Source organism: Delphinus delphis, chromosome 17, assembly GCF_949987515.2.
Source record: "Delphinus delphis chromosome 17, mDelDel1.2, whole genome shotgun sequence".
Lineage (NCBI taxonomy): Eukaryota > Metazoa > Chordata > Mammalia > Artiodactyla > Delphinidae > Delphinus > Delphinus delphis.
In genome coordinates this window covers 48,006,077-48,018,246 of record NC_082699.1, presented here as the reverse complement: position 1 = coordinate 48,018,246, position 12,170 = coordinate 48,006,077, and the positions used below count along the sequence as shown (strand labels likewise).

At 41.2% G+C, this 12,170-nt stretch overlaps 1 long non-coding RNA gene across 1 annotated transcript in view; it reads left to right on the top strand.

Annotated features, from left to right (window-relative positions):
* The window catches only part of LOC132413208 (uncharacterized), a 64,775-nt gene that overhangs the window by 17,088 nt on the left and 35,517 nt on the right, over nucleotides 1-12,170 (top strand). The window contains exon 5 of the long non-coding RNA XR_009516636.1: nucleotides 5,069-5,202. This is a non-coding gene — a long non-coding RNA (uncharacterized lncRNA). The remainder of the gene's footprint in view (nucleotides 1-5,068; nucleotides 5,203-12,170) is intronic.

The following is a 12,170-nucleotide window of genomic DNA, read 5'->3' as shown; positions in this document are numbered from 1 at the left end:
TGTGTTAATATGGTATATCACATTGATTGATTTGCGTATGTTGAAGAATCCTTGCATTCCTGGAATAAACCCCACTTGATCATGGTGTATGATCCTTTAAGTGTGCTGTTGGATTCTGTTTTCTAGTATTTTGTTGAGGATTTTTGCATCTATGTTCATCAGTGATATTGGTGTGTAGTTTTCTTTCTTTGTGACATCCTTGTCTGGTTTTGGTATCAGGGTGATGGTGGCCTCGTAGAATGAGTTTGGGAGTGTTCCTCCCTCTGCTACTTTTTGGAAGAGTTTGAGAAGGATAGGCGTTAGCGCTTCTCTAAATGTTTGATAGAATTCGCCTGTGAAGCCATCTGGTCCTGGGCTTTTGTTTGTTGGAAGATTTTGAATCACAGTTTCAATTTCAGTGCTTGTGATTGGTCTGTTCGTATTTTCTATTTCTTCCTGATTCAGTCTTAGCAGGTTGTGCATTTCTAAGAATTTGTACATTTCTTCCAGGTTGTCCATTTTATTGGCATAGTGTTGCTTGTAGTAATCTCTCATGACCTTTTGTATTTCTGCAGTGTCAGTTGTTACTTCTCCTTTTTCATTTCTAATTCTATTGATTTGAGTCTTCTCTCTTTTTTTACTTGCTGAGTCTGGCTAATGGTTTATCAATTTTGTTTATCTTCTCAAAGAACCAGCTTTTAGTTTCATTGATCTTTGCTATTGTTTCCTTCATTTCTTTTTCATTCATTTCTGACCTGATCTTATGATTTCTTTCCTTCTACTAACTTTGGGGTTTTTGGTTCTTCTTTCTCTAATTGCTGTAGGTGCAAGGTTAAGTTGTTTATTCGAGATGTTTCCTGTTTCTTAAGGTAGAATTGTATTGCTATAAACTTCCCTCTTAGAACTACTTTTGCTGCATCCCATAGGTTTTGGGTCGTCGTGTCTCCATTGTCATTTGTTTCTAGGTATTTTTTGATTTCCTCTCTTTGATTTCTTCAGTGATTGCTTCGTTATTAAGTAGTGTATAGTTTAGCCTCCATGTGTTTGAATTTTTTACAGATCTTTTCCTGTAATTGATATCTAGTCTCATAGCGTTGTGGTCAGAAAAGATACTTGATACAATTTCAATTTTCTTAAATTTACCAAGGCTTGATTTGTGACCCAAGATATGATCTATCCTGGAGAATGTTCCATGAGCACTTGAGAAAAATGTGTGTCCTGTTGTTTTTGGATGGAATGTCCTATAAATATCAATTAAGTCCATCTTGTTTAATGTATCATTTAAAGCTTGTGTTTCCTCATTTATTTTCATTTTGGATGATCTGTCCATTGGTGAAAGTGGGGTGTTAAAGTCCCCTACTATGAAAGGGTTACTGTCGATTTCCCCTTTTATGGCTGTTCGTATTTGCCTTATGTATTGAGGTGCTCCTATGTTGGGTGCATAAATATTTACAATTGTTATATCTTCTTCTTGGATCAATCCCTTCATCCTTATGTAGTGTCCTTTTTGTCTCTTGTAATAGTCTTTATTTTAAAGTCTATTTTGTCTGATAAGAGAATTGCTACTCCAGCTTTCTTTTGGTTTCCATTTGCATGGAATATCTTTTTCCATCGCCTTACTTTCAGTCTGTATGTGTCCCTAGGTCTGAAGTGGGTCTCTTGTAGACAGCATATATATGGGTCTTGGTTTTTTTTTTTTTTACACCTTTATTGGGAGTATAATTTCTTTACAATGCTGTATTAGTTTCTGCTTTATAACAAAGTGATTCAGTTATACATATACATATGTTTCCATATCTCTTCCCTCTGGCGTCTCCCTCCCTGCCCCCCTCCCTATCCCACCCATCCAGGTGGTCACAAAGCACCGAGTTGATCTCCCTGTGCTATGCGGCTTTTTCCCACTAGCTATCTATTTTACGTTTGGTATTGTATATATGTGCATGGCACTCTCTCACTTTGTCACAGCTTACCTTTTCCCCTCCCCATATCCTCAAGTCCATTCTCTAATTGGTCTAATAGATGGAGAGATACACTATGTTCATACTTTGGAGGAATCAACATTGTGAAAATGACTCTACTACCCAAAGCAATCTACAGATTCAATGCAATCCCTATCAAACTACCACTGGCATTTTTCACAGAACTAGAACAAAAAATTTCACAATTTGTATGGAAACACAAAAGACCCTGAATAACCAGAGCAATCTTGAGAATGAAAAATGGAGCTGGAGTAATCAGGCTCCCTGACTTCAGACTATACTACAAAGGTACAGTAATCAAGACCGTATGGTACTGGTAGAAAAACAGAAAGATAGATCAATGGAACAGGATAGAAAGCCCAGAGATAGACCCAGGCTTATATGGTCACCTTATCTTTGATATAGAAGGCAGTAATATACAGTGGAGAAAGGACAGCCTCTTCAATAAGTGATGCTGGGAAAACTGGACGGGTACAGGTAAAAGTATGAGATTAGATCAGTCCCTAACACCATACAAAAAAATAAGCTCAACATGGATTAAAGACCTAAATGTAAGGTCAGAAACTATCAAACTCTTAGAGGAAAACATAGGCAGAACACTCTATGACATAAATCACAGCAAGGTCCTTTTTGACCCACCTCCTAGAGTAATGGAAATAAAAACAAAAATAAACAAATGGGACCTAATGAAACTTCAAAGCTTTTGCACAGCAAAGGAAACCATAAACAAGATGAAAAGACAACCGTCAGAATGGGAGAAAATATTTGCAAATGAAGCAACGGACAAAGGATTAATCTCCAAAATTTACAAGCAGCTCATGCAGCTCAGTAACAAAAAAACAAACAACCCAATCCAAAAATGGCCAGAAAACCTAAATAGACATTTCTCCAAAAAAAAATATAGAGACTGCCAACAAACACATGAAAGAATGCTCAACATCATTAATCATTAGAGAAATGCAAGTCAAAACAACTATGAGATATCATCTCACACCAGTCAGAATGGCGATCATCAAAAAATCTAGAAACCATAAATGCTGGAGAGGGTGTGGAGAAAATGGAACACTCTTGCACTGCTGGTGGGAATGTGAATTGGTACAGCCACTATGGAGAACAGTATGGAGGTTCCTTAAAAAACTACAAATAGAACTACCATATGACCCAGCAATCCCACTACTGGGCATATACCCTGAGAAAACCATAATTCAAAGGAGTCATGTACCAAAGTGTTCATTGCAGCTCTATTTACAATAGCCAGGAGATGGAAACAACCTAAGTGTCCATCATGGGATGAATGGATAAAGAAGATGTGGCACATATATACAATGGAATATTACTCAGCCATAAAAAGAAACGAAATTGAGCTATTTGTAATGATGTGGATAGACCTAGAGTCTGTCATACAGAGTGAAGTAAGTCAGAAAGAGAAAGACAAATACCATATGCTAACACATATATATGGAATTTACGAAAAAAAATGTCATGAAGAACCTAGGGGTAACACAGGAATAAAGACACAGAGCTACTAGAGAATGGACTTGAGGATATGGGGAGGGGGAAGGGTAAGCTGTGACAAAGCGAGAGAGAGGCATGGACATATATACACTACTAAACGTAAGGTCGATAGCTAGTGGGAAGCAGCCGCATAGCACAGGGAGATCAGATCCTCACCTAGAGGGGTGGGATAGGGAGGGTTGGAGGGAGGGAGACGCAAGAGGGAAGAGATATGGGAACATATGTATATGTATAACTGATTCACTTTGTTATAAAGCAGAAACTAACACACCATTGTTAAGCAATTATACTCTAATAAAAATGTTTAAAAAAAAAAGAAAGGGAAGAGATATGGGAACATATGTATATGTATAACTGATTCACTTTGTTATAAAGCAGAAACTAACACACCATTGTAAAGCAATTGTACCCCAATAAAGATGTTAAAAAAAAAAAAAAAGAAAAAAAAGAAAGACAAGAGACCTGGATCTGATTTAGCCTCCAGATACAACCGTTAAATTTTAGGCAATACAGCGGATAGAAGAATATGTTACTTGACATATTAGGATTATAATCAGCAAATCAGGACTATGGGAAACTTGAAAGACAGCTGGGTTTCTTCAACAATTATCCTGCAGCAAAAGAGAAAAAGGAAAACATGGATTAAAAGGTTTAATAGATATCAACTCTTTTCTGTGTTTGGACTTTATTTCGGTGCTTGAGGTAGTTCAGGATGTTTAAACATTGATAGATATTTGATATAAAATGATTTGGGGGTTTGGTGTGAGGTAGTATTGTGGTTATTTTAAAATAGCACCTATATTTTAGAGATACAGAAATATTCAAGATAAAGTGATATGATGTCTGGAATTTGCTTCAGAATAACCTGGAAAGGAAAAGTGGGTGAGAGGGGTCTAGATGAAATCATGTTGAAGACAGGTAGAAGTTAACCAAGATGGGTAAAAACTGTGACAAATGGGGACTGGGATTAAGGACATATTGAGTGGAGACCAGAACGTTAGTTCAGATTTCTTTGAATTGGCACAGACTGTGAAGGTATTTGTGTCCCATGGAATGCCCACCAAAGGCCATCAACTGCACAAGAGGCTCTTAATGATGAGGTGGACAAAGTACCTCGCTATGGATGTGAGTCAGCTTCTTTCCCCAGCACTGCAGCGCTAGTTCAATAGACCCCTAAACAAAGAGGCTGAGGTGGCAAGGATGGAGGTTATGTATGGATTCGACAACATGTAATTTCCCTTACTAAGGCTGGCCTGGCTAGTGCTTCTGCTGAGTGCCTAATGGGCCAACGGAGAGTCCAGCCTGGAGTCTCTAATATGGCATCATTCCCAGGGGGACAAGCCAGTCACCTAGTGGCAGGCTGATTACACTTGCCTTCTATCATGGAGGGGCAGAGATCTGTTCTCATGGAAATAGACCTATATTCTGGATACAGATTTGTCTTCCCTGCCCTTAATGCTTCTGCTAGCACTACCATTCATGGACTCACAAGAATGCCTTATCCACCACCTTACATTCTAAACAGGATTGTCTCTTTTATATATATATATATATATAAAAATTTTTTTTTTTTTTTTTGCTGTGCTGGTTCTTAGTTGCAGCATGTGGGATCTTCATTGTCGCATGCGGGATCTTTAGTTGCGATGTGCAGGATCTAGGTCCCTGACCAGGGATTGAACCCAGGCCCCCCTGCATTGGGATCACAGAGTCTTAACTGCTGGACCACCAGGTAAGTCTCTAAACAGCATTGTTTCTGATCAAGAAACTTCATGTCACAGCGAAGAAGTGCAGCGATAGGGCTTGTCCCATGGAATTAACTCGTCTTTCCACATCCCCCATCACCTGGGAGTGACTAGCCTAAATGAGAGGGGAAATGGTTACTGAGGACTCATTGATGGTACCAGTTGGTAGACAACATCCTGAAAGGATGGGGTTCTGTCTTACAGGTGCAGTATATGCTCTGGATCAGAAAGCATTACATGGTGTTCTCGCTCCTATAGCCAGAATACAAGTGGTAGAAGTGCAAGTGGCTTCTCTCACTATTACATCTTGTAACCCATTTGCAGATTTTTGCTTCCTGTTCTGACAACTTTGAGCTCTGCTGGTTTGGATATCTAAGTATCTAATAAGGGAATGCTTCTGCCAGGGGATACAACAATGTTTCCACTGAATTGGAAGATGAGACTATGTGTTTAAAATAACAGAAAGGTCTTTATCCCCTGGTTTCTGTGGGTCAAGGATCTAGGCACAGGTGAGCTGAGTCCTCTGCTCAGGGTGTCACCGTGCTGAAATCAAAGTGCTGGCTGAGGCTGCAATCTCACCTGGGGCTCAGGGTCCTCTGCACAGGTCATGTGGTCGTTAGCAGAACTCGGTGCCTTGCAGCTGCATGATTAACGTCCCTGTTCTCTTGCTGTCAGCTGGGGATGGCTCTCAGCACCTGGAGGTCGTTCTCAGGGCCTTGCCACGCGGCCCCTCCTATCTCAACCTGGCTGTTTTGCTTCCAGACTAGCAAGAGAACTCTTCTGCTTTTTTAGTGTTCTGAAACATGTTTTTATCTTTCATTTAACATTAAGAACATCTTTTTTGTTGTTGTTCTTGTTTTGGTGGGATTTTTTTTGTTTTGGGGGTTTTTTTTTTGGCCACTAGTGCAGCATGCAGGATCTTAGCTCCCTGACCAGGGATCGAACCCGTTCCTCTCTGCAGTGGAATCACAGAGTCTTAACCACTGGATCACCAGGGAAGTCCCAAGAATGTCTTTTCATGTAGACAAATGTATGTTTACCTCATCCTCGTAAACAGCAGCACAGCATTCCATTGTGGTAATAGGTCATCATTTATTTAGCGAGACCCTCGTGACTGACTGACTGTTAACATTGCTTTCTATTCCCGCTGTTTCAAACAATGCTGCAGTGAAATTTCCTTGCACACACAGTATGTCCTGGGGCATTTCTGCAAGAGTGCTTGTAGGGCAAATTATCCCTGGGTCCAAGAGGAAGCATGTTTCAAATTTTGATATATCACTGACTTACCCTCAATTATTATGACAATTTTCACTCCTGCCAATAGTGTTGGAGAATTTCTGTTCTCCCTACCCTAGCCAGCATGGGATCTTATGAAACTTTTTTTTCCTTCCAGTTTCCTTGAGATATAACTGACATACAGCACTGTATAAGTTTAAGGTGCATGGCATAATGATTGGGCTTAAGTACATCTTGAAATGGCGATCACAGTAAGTTTAGTGAACCTCCATCATCTCATATAGATACGAAATAAAAGAAATAGAAAAAAAATTTTTCTCCTTCTGATGAGATCTTAGAACTTACTTTCTTAACAGCCTTCACAGATAACATACAGCAGTGTCAATTACATTTATCATGTACATTACATCCCTAGTACTTATTTCTGTAACTGGAAGTTTGTACCTTTTGACTATTTTCATCCACTTCCCCCTTCCCTCAGTCCCCACCTCTAGTAACCACAAATCTGATCTCTTTTTCCATAAGTTTGTCTGTTTCTTTTTGAAACCTCATTGACCTACAACGCTATGTTAGTTCCTTTTGTACAATATAGTGATTCGATATTTCTATACATTTCAAAATAATCGCCATGATATCTCTGGTTGTCAACCAGCTGTTTGTTTTCTGAATCTATGACTCTGTTTCTGTTTTGTTGTGCTTGTTCATTTGTTTTGTTTTTTAGATTCCACATATAAGTGAAACCAAGCAATATTTGTCTTTGTAAATATCTTCTTTCATTCAGTAGGTGGCCTTTTTTTTTTTCGTGAATAGATGTTGAATTTTGTCAAAAGATTTTTCTTCATCTATTGAGCTGATCATATGATTTCTATTCTTCAGTTTGTTAATGTGGTGTGTCACACTGATGGGTTGGTAGATATTGAATCTCTTTCATCCCTGGAATAAATCCCACTTGATCATGGTGTATGATCCTCTTAATGTGTTGTTGAATTCAGTTTGCTAATATTTTGTTGAGGATTTTTGCATCTGTGTTCATCAGTGATATTGGCCGTAATTTTGTTTTCTCGTGTTCTGTTTGTCTAGTTTTGGTATCAGGGTGATGCTGGCCTCGTAGAATAAGTTCGGAAGAGTTCCTTCCTCCGCAATCTTTTGAACTAGTTTGAGAAGGGTAGATGTTAACTCTTCTTTAAATGTTTGGTAGGATTCACCTGTGAAGCCATCTGGTCTGGGATTTTTTGTTTGTTGGGAGATTTTTTACTACAGACTTAATTTCATTCCTGGTCATTCATCTGTTCATATTTTCTACTTCTTCCTGATTCAGTCAGGAGATTGTACCTTTATTGGAATTTGTCCTCTTCTTCTAGTTTGTCCACTTTATTGACATATAGTTGTTCATTGTAATCTCTTATGATCCTTTGTACTTCTGTAGTGTTTGTTGTAACTGCCCCTTTTTGTTTCATTTTATTTTGGGGGGCCTTCTCTTTTTTTCTTGATGAGTCTGGCTAAAGGTTTATCGATTTTGTTTATCTTTTCAAAGAACCAGGTCTTAATTTCATTGATCTTTTCTATTTTTTTCTTTAGTCACTATTTCATTTATTTCTGCTCTGATCTTGGTATCTTTCCTTAACTAACTTTGGGTATTGTTTTTTTCCTTTAGATGTAAGGTTAGATTGTTGATTTGATATTTTTCTTGCTTTCTGAGGTAGACTTGTATCACTATAAAATTCTCTCTTAGAACAGCTTTTGCTGCATTCCATAGATTTTGGATTGTGTTTTCATTTTCATTTGTCTCCAGGTATTTTCTTATTTCCTCTTTGATGTCTTCAATGGCCGATTGGTTGTTTAGTAGCATATTGTTTAGCTTCCACGTGTTTGTGTTTTGGGTAGTTTTTTCCTTGTAGTTGATTTCTAGTCTCATAGCACTGGGTCAGAAAAGATGCTTGCTATGATGTATGGTCAGGCCCTCAAGATGGCTGTTCTCTTGCTCTCTGTACCTCCCCTCATCAACCAGGCCCTGCTTTACTCACATGACTCTCTAATCCTCTTAATTATAGGGCTTAATTAGTAACTGCCTACCTCCTTGCCCCCTGCCTCAGCTGCTGGTTTCCCTGGTAATTGATGAGCTAATCTGGCATCAATTCACCCTATAAATGGTAGCCGCCTTCTCCCGGGAGTGGTGGAGACTGCTGCCGTGTCCTGCCTGCTGTCTGCCACGCACAGTGAGCTGTTGCTCCAGGACCTTGCTTCATGTGTAAGTTTCTCTTGTCCAATAAATCCCTGATGTCTCTGTTGCTGTCTCTGGGTGAGAAAACTCCTGGGAGCTGAGATGTCAGGACATAAGGACGGGAAACAGAAAGTTGTGGAGGTGATCGGGAGGAGGCCATCTACTAGCATGTGGGGCCTTGTGGTAGCTGTGTACCATGAGAGATGTCTTTTTCTTCCATTATGTTGATGATATCCTGTTAACCTCAGTCTTTTCCCAGTTTAAAAGTAGGAGCCCAGTGCTCCTCATTCATCTGACTGCACGGGGGTGGCTGGTGAATAGAGACAAAAACTCAAGGACCTGGATTATCTACAAAATACAAGCATACCCCTGACCTACCACCCCTAAACAATTAGAGACACAGGCTTTAGGGATATGAGTTCAGAGACAGACTTGTGAATTAGCATAGCCTGTTACCCGGGAGTGTTTTGTTGAGATCTGTGGCAACAACAACATAATAAGAGTGCCCTTGGGCTTCTGGTCCCAACTATGGAAGGGGGCAGAGCAATGATAGAGTGTGATGGAACAACAGCTATATGCAGTCTACGATACATCACAACAGGTGGAAGACATTACAAAAAACCTACCCGATCCTTTGAGCATGCAGACAACCACTATTCATTTGTATGCAACATATAGGATCCCCATGGACATTGATAGTGACCAAGGAATCTACTTTATTGGCCATGAAGTTCAGGAATGGGCCGATACAAAGGACGTACAGGGGCATTTCCACCTGCCTTACAACCCCACTGCTGCCGGGCTATGAAGAGACTACTTAAACAACAGTTGAGGTGGGAAACTCACTCTTAACACGTGGACACATCCCAGGAGCAGTTATCCCAGTGCCGATGCCATGTTAACCTGGAGGTAACTAGTCAACACCATTTGAGTTCAACTGTTGACTACCAAAGGACTGTTGCCAACTACAAGTCAGGACAGCAACTCATTTTTGCCCTTCACAGGATCTATCCCCAGGGGAACATATTATAAATAGCCCTGAGGACTGGCAGGTAAGTCCTCAGTGGTTTGGGTTTGCTGTCCCATTGGGGAATAGGATCAGAAAGGGATGTACAGATTTCACCTGTCTTCTCCCCAGCCCCACCTCAGATTACTAAGGTAATTAATCCAGGCCTCTACTGTAGAAAGGCACCATTATACTAACCCTGTGTACTGTTACACCACCTCTCCAGTGTTCGGCACTGGCTGTGGAGACTGAGGGTGGGCAGGTGGTATGGTATTGCAGGCCAGGACAAAACGCGTGGACAGGGGTGGCATTACCTCAGAATGATGTTACTGCTTGTATTTTGCTTAATGGTCATGATCTTCCCTATATTGTGCTGTTAGACATCTTGCAGCTTGCCCTACTCTGAGTGAAGGGAATCTGTTTGTGGACTGGGTGACAATGGTGGCCTCACTGAGAAATGAGTTTGATTGGTGGCTGTACAGCGAAATGCCATTGTCAACCTCTGAGAGTCCATGAAAAATTGACTTGATAAGCTCCTGGTTCCAAAGCCCACCTGTTGGACTGTCTGTATCGCATTTGTGGTGTTTGGTTGCAGTTGTACTTCTACCTACCTGTCCTCGGGGATATAGCAGAAGAAGTATGGGCCAAGATTATAGAGGTCATACAGGGTATGTGAGGGTGGAGTGTTTGACCATGCCATTCAAGATGACTGTCCTCTTGCTCTGTGTATCCCCTGTTCAGCCAGTACCTGCTTCACGCACATGACTATCCAATCTTCTTAATTATAGGGCTTAATTAGTAACTGCCTATGTGCTTGCTTCCTGCCCCAGCTGCTGGTCTCTCTGGTGATTTATGAGCCAACCTGACCGTTAATTCCCCCTATAAATGGTAGCCTCCTCCTCCCCAGGGTAGCAAAGACTGCTGCCATATCCTGCTTGCTGTCTGCCACAAACCCGTGAGGTGTTGCTCCAGGACCTTGCTTCAGGTGTGTAAGATCCCTTGTCCAATAAGTCACTGATGTCTCTGTTGCTGTCTCTAGGCTCTTTCTTCAGTCTTGAGGCTGGCAACTACAAGCCTTGCAGGCCTGTGGGGTGCAGCCCAACATACGATTTTAATCTTCAATTTACTGCGACTTGTCTTGTGGCCTAGCATGTGATCTATCCTGGAGAATAGAACTTTTGCTTTTAAAAGACTTGCCTGATTAGATAGGTTGGACCCACCCAGGGTAATCTCCCTTTGAATTATAGTCAGCTGATTAGGGACCCTAATTTCATCTGCAAAATTCCTTTTGCCATATAGTTGTATAATCATGAAGGTGATATCCAATGGTATTTACAGGTCCCTACAGTGCTCAAAGGAAATTACACTGGTGTTTACCCCAGGGGGCAGGAATTGTGGGATCCATCTTAGAATTCTGCCTACCACAGACTGCCCCCTGGCCATCTTACACTCCTTATACCACTGAACCAACAGGTGAAAAAGGTTAATCTACTGGTGTTATGATCTCAGTTACCGCAGGAAATTGGTTGCCTTTATAATGGAAGCAAGGAGGATTTTTTCTGGAACCCAGGAGATTTTCTGAGGTTCCCTTCAATACTTCCATGCCAACAGTAAAGATCAATGGAAAGCTACAGGAACTGGAAAAAGGCAGGACGATTGAGGATTCAGACCATTCAGAAGGGAAGGATTGAATCATTCTACCAGTAAAGAATCTGGATGGAGCTGTGGGTTCTGGCTGTGGGCAAGGAAAACAGGGAATAAGTGGGTGAAGGTGGAAGCTATAGACGTCAACTCTGACCTCGTGAATAACTACAGAAACCAGGGCTGCTAGCTTTGCATATTTTCTGCTATATGTATGTGTTTATTCTAGCTTCTCCTTCCCATTTTAATTTTATATAACACTAGGTGGAGGTCAACTTTACAGTGTAGTCTTTAGTGGGACCTAAGACTGAAATTGAGGCCTAATTAATATAGGCAGCAATGGATTTAGTGACCGTTGGGGTTTGTGTTTTACCTGGGGGAAGGGCAAGAACTTCACTTATCAGAGGGTTAGCTGTTTCTTGCTAAAATGTAGTTTCTTTGCTGGGCAGGCGTTGAAATGTGTGTAGAATGGTGCATATGAAAGCTGAGAAGTCAAAGGGGTCGACTGAGCTGCTTATGAACTTATTGCTTCCCAGCTCCAAATTCATTCTCCAATTGCACACCCAGAGTGCTCAGTCCTTTGACTACCTTGTAGCTCCAACCCAGGAGCCTTGGTGATCACCTTGCTGCGGTCTTAAGAGGCACACCGCGTGCTTCTGGCTTCATGCTGTAGCAGCCCACAGCCCTCACCACGCACACTCCCAAGCATGACCAGGCCTGACTTTCCTGCCCCCTGCAGGGCTGTTCCTGAGACCTTTCCAAGGTGGGCAATGTCTGCTCTGGCTTGGCACCTGCAGAAACCTCCCAGCTGTCTCAGCAACCTGCTTAGATGCCTTGGCTTGCCTGTGTCC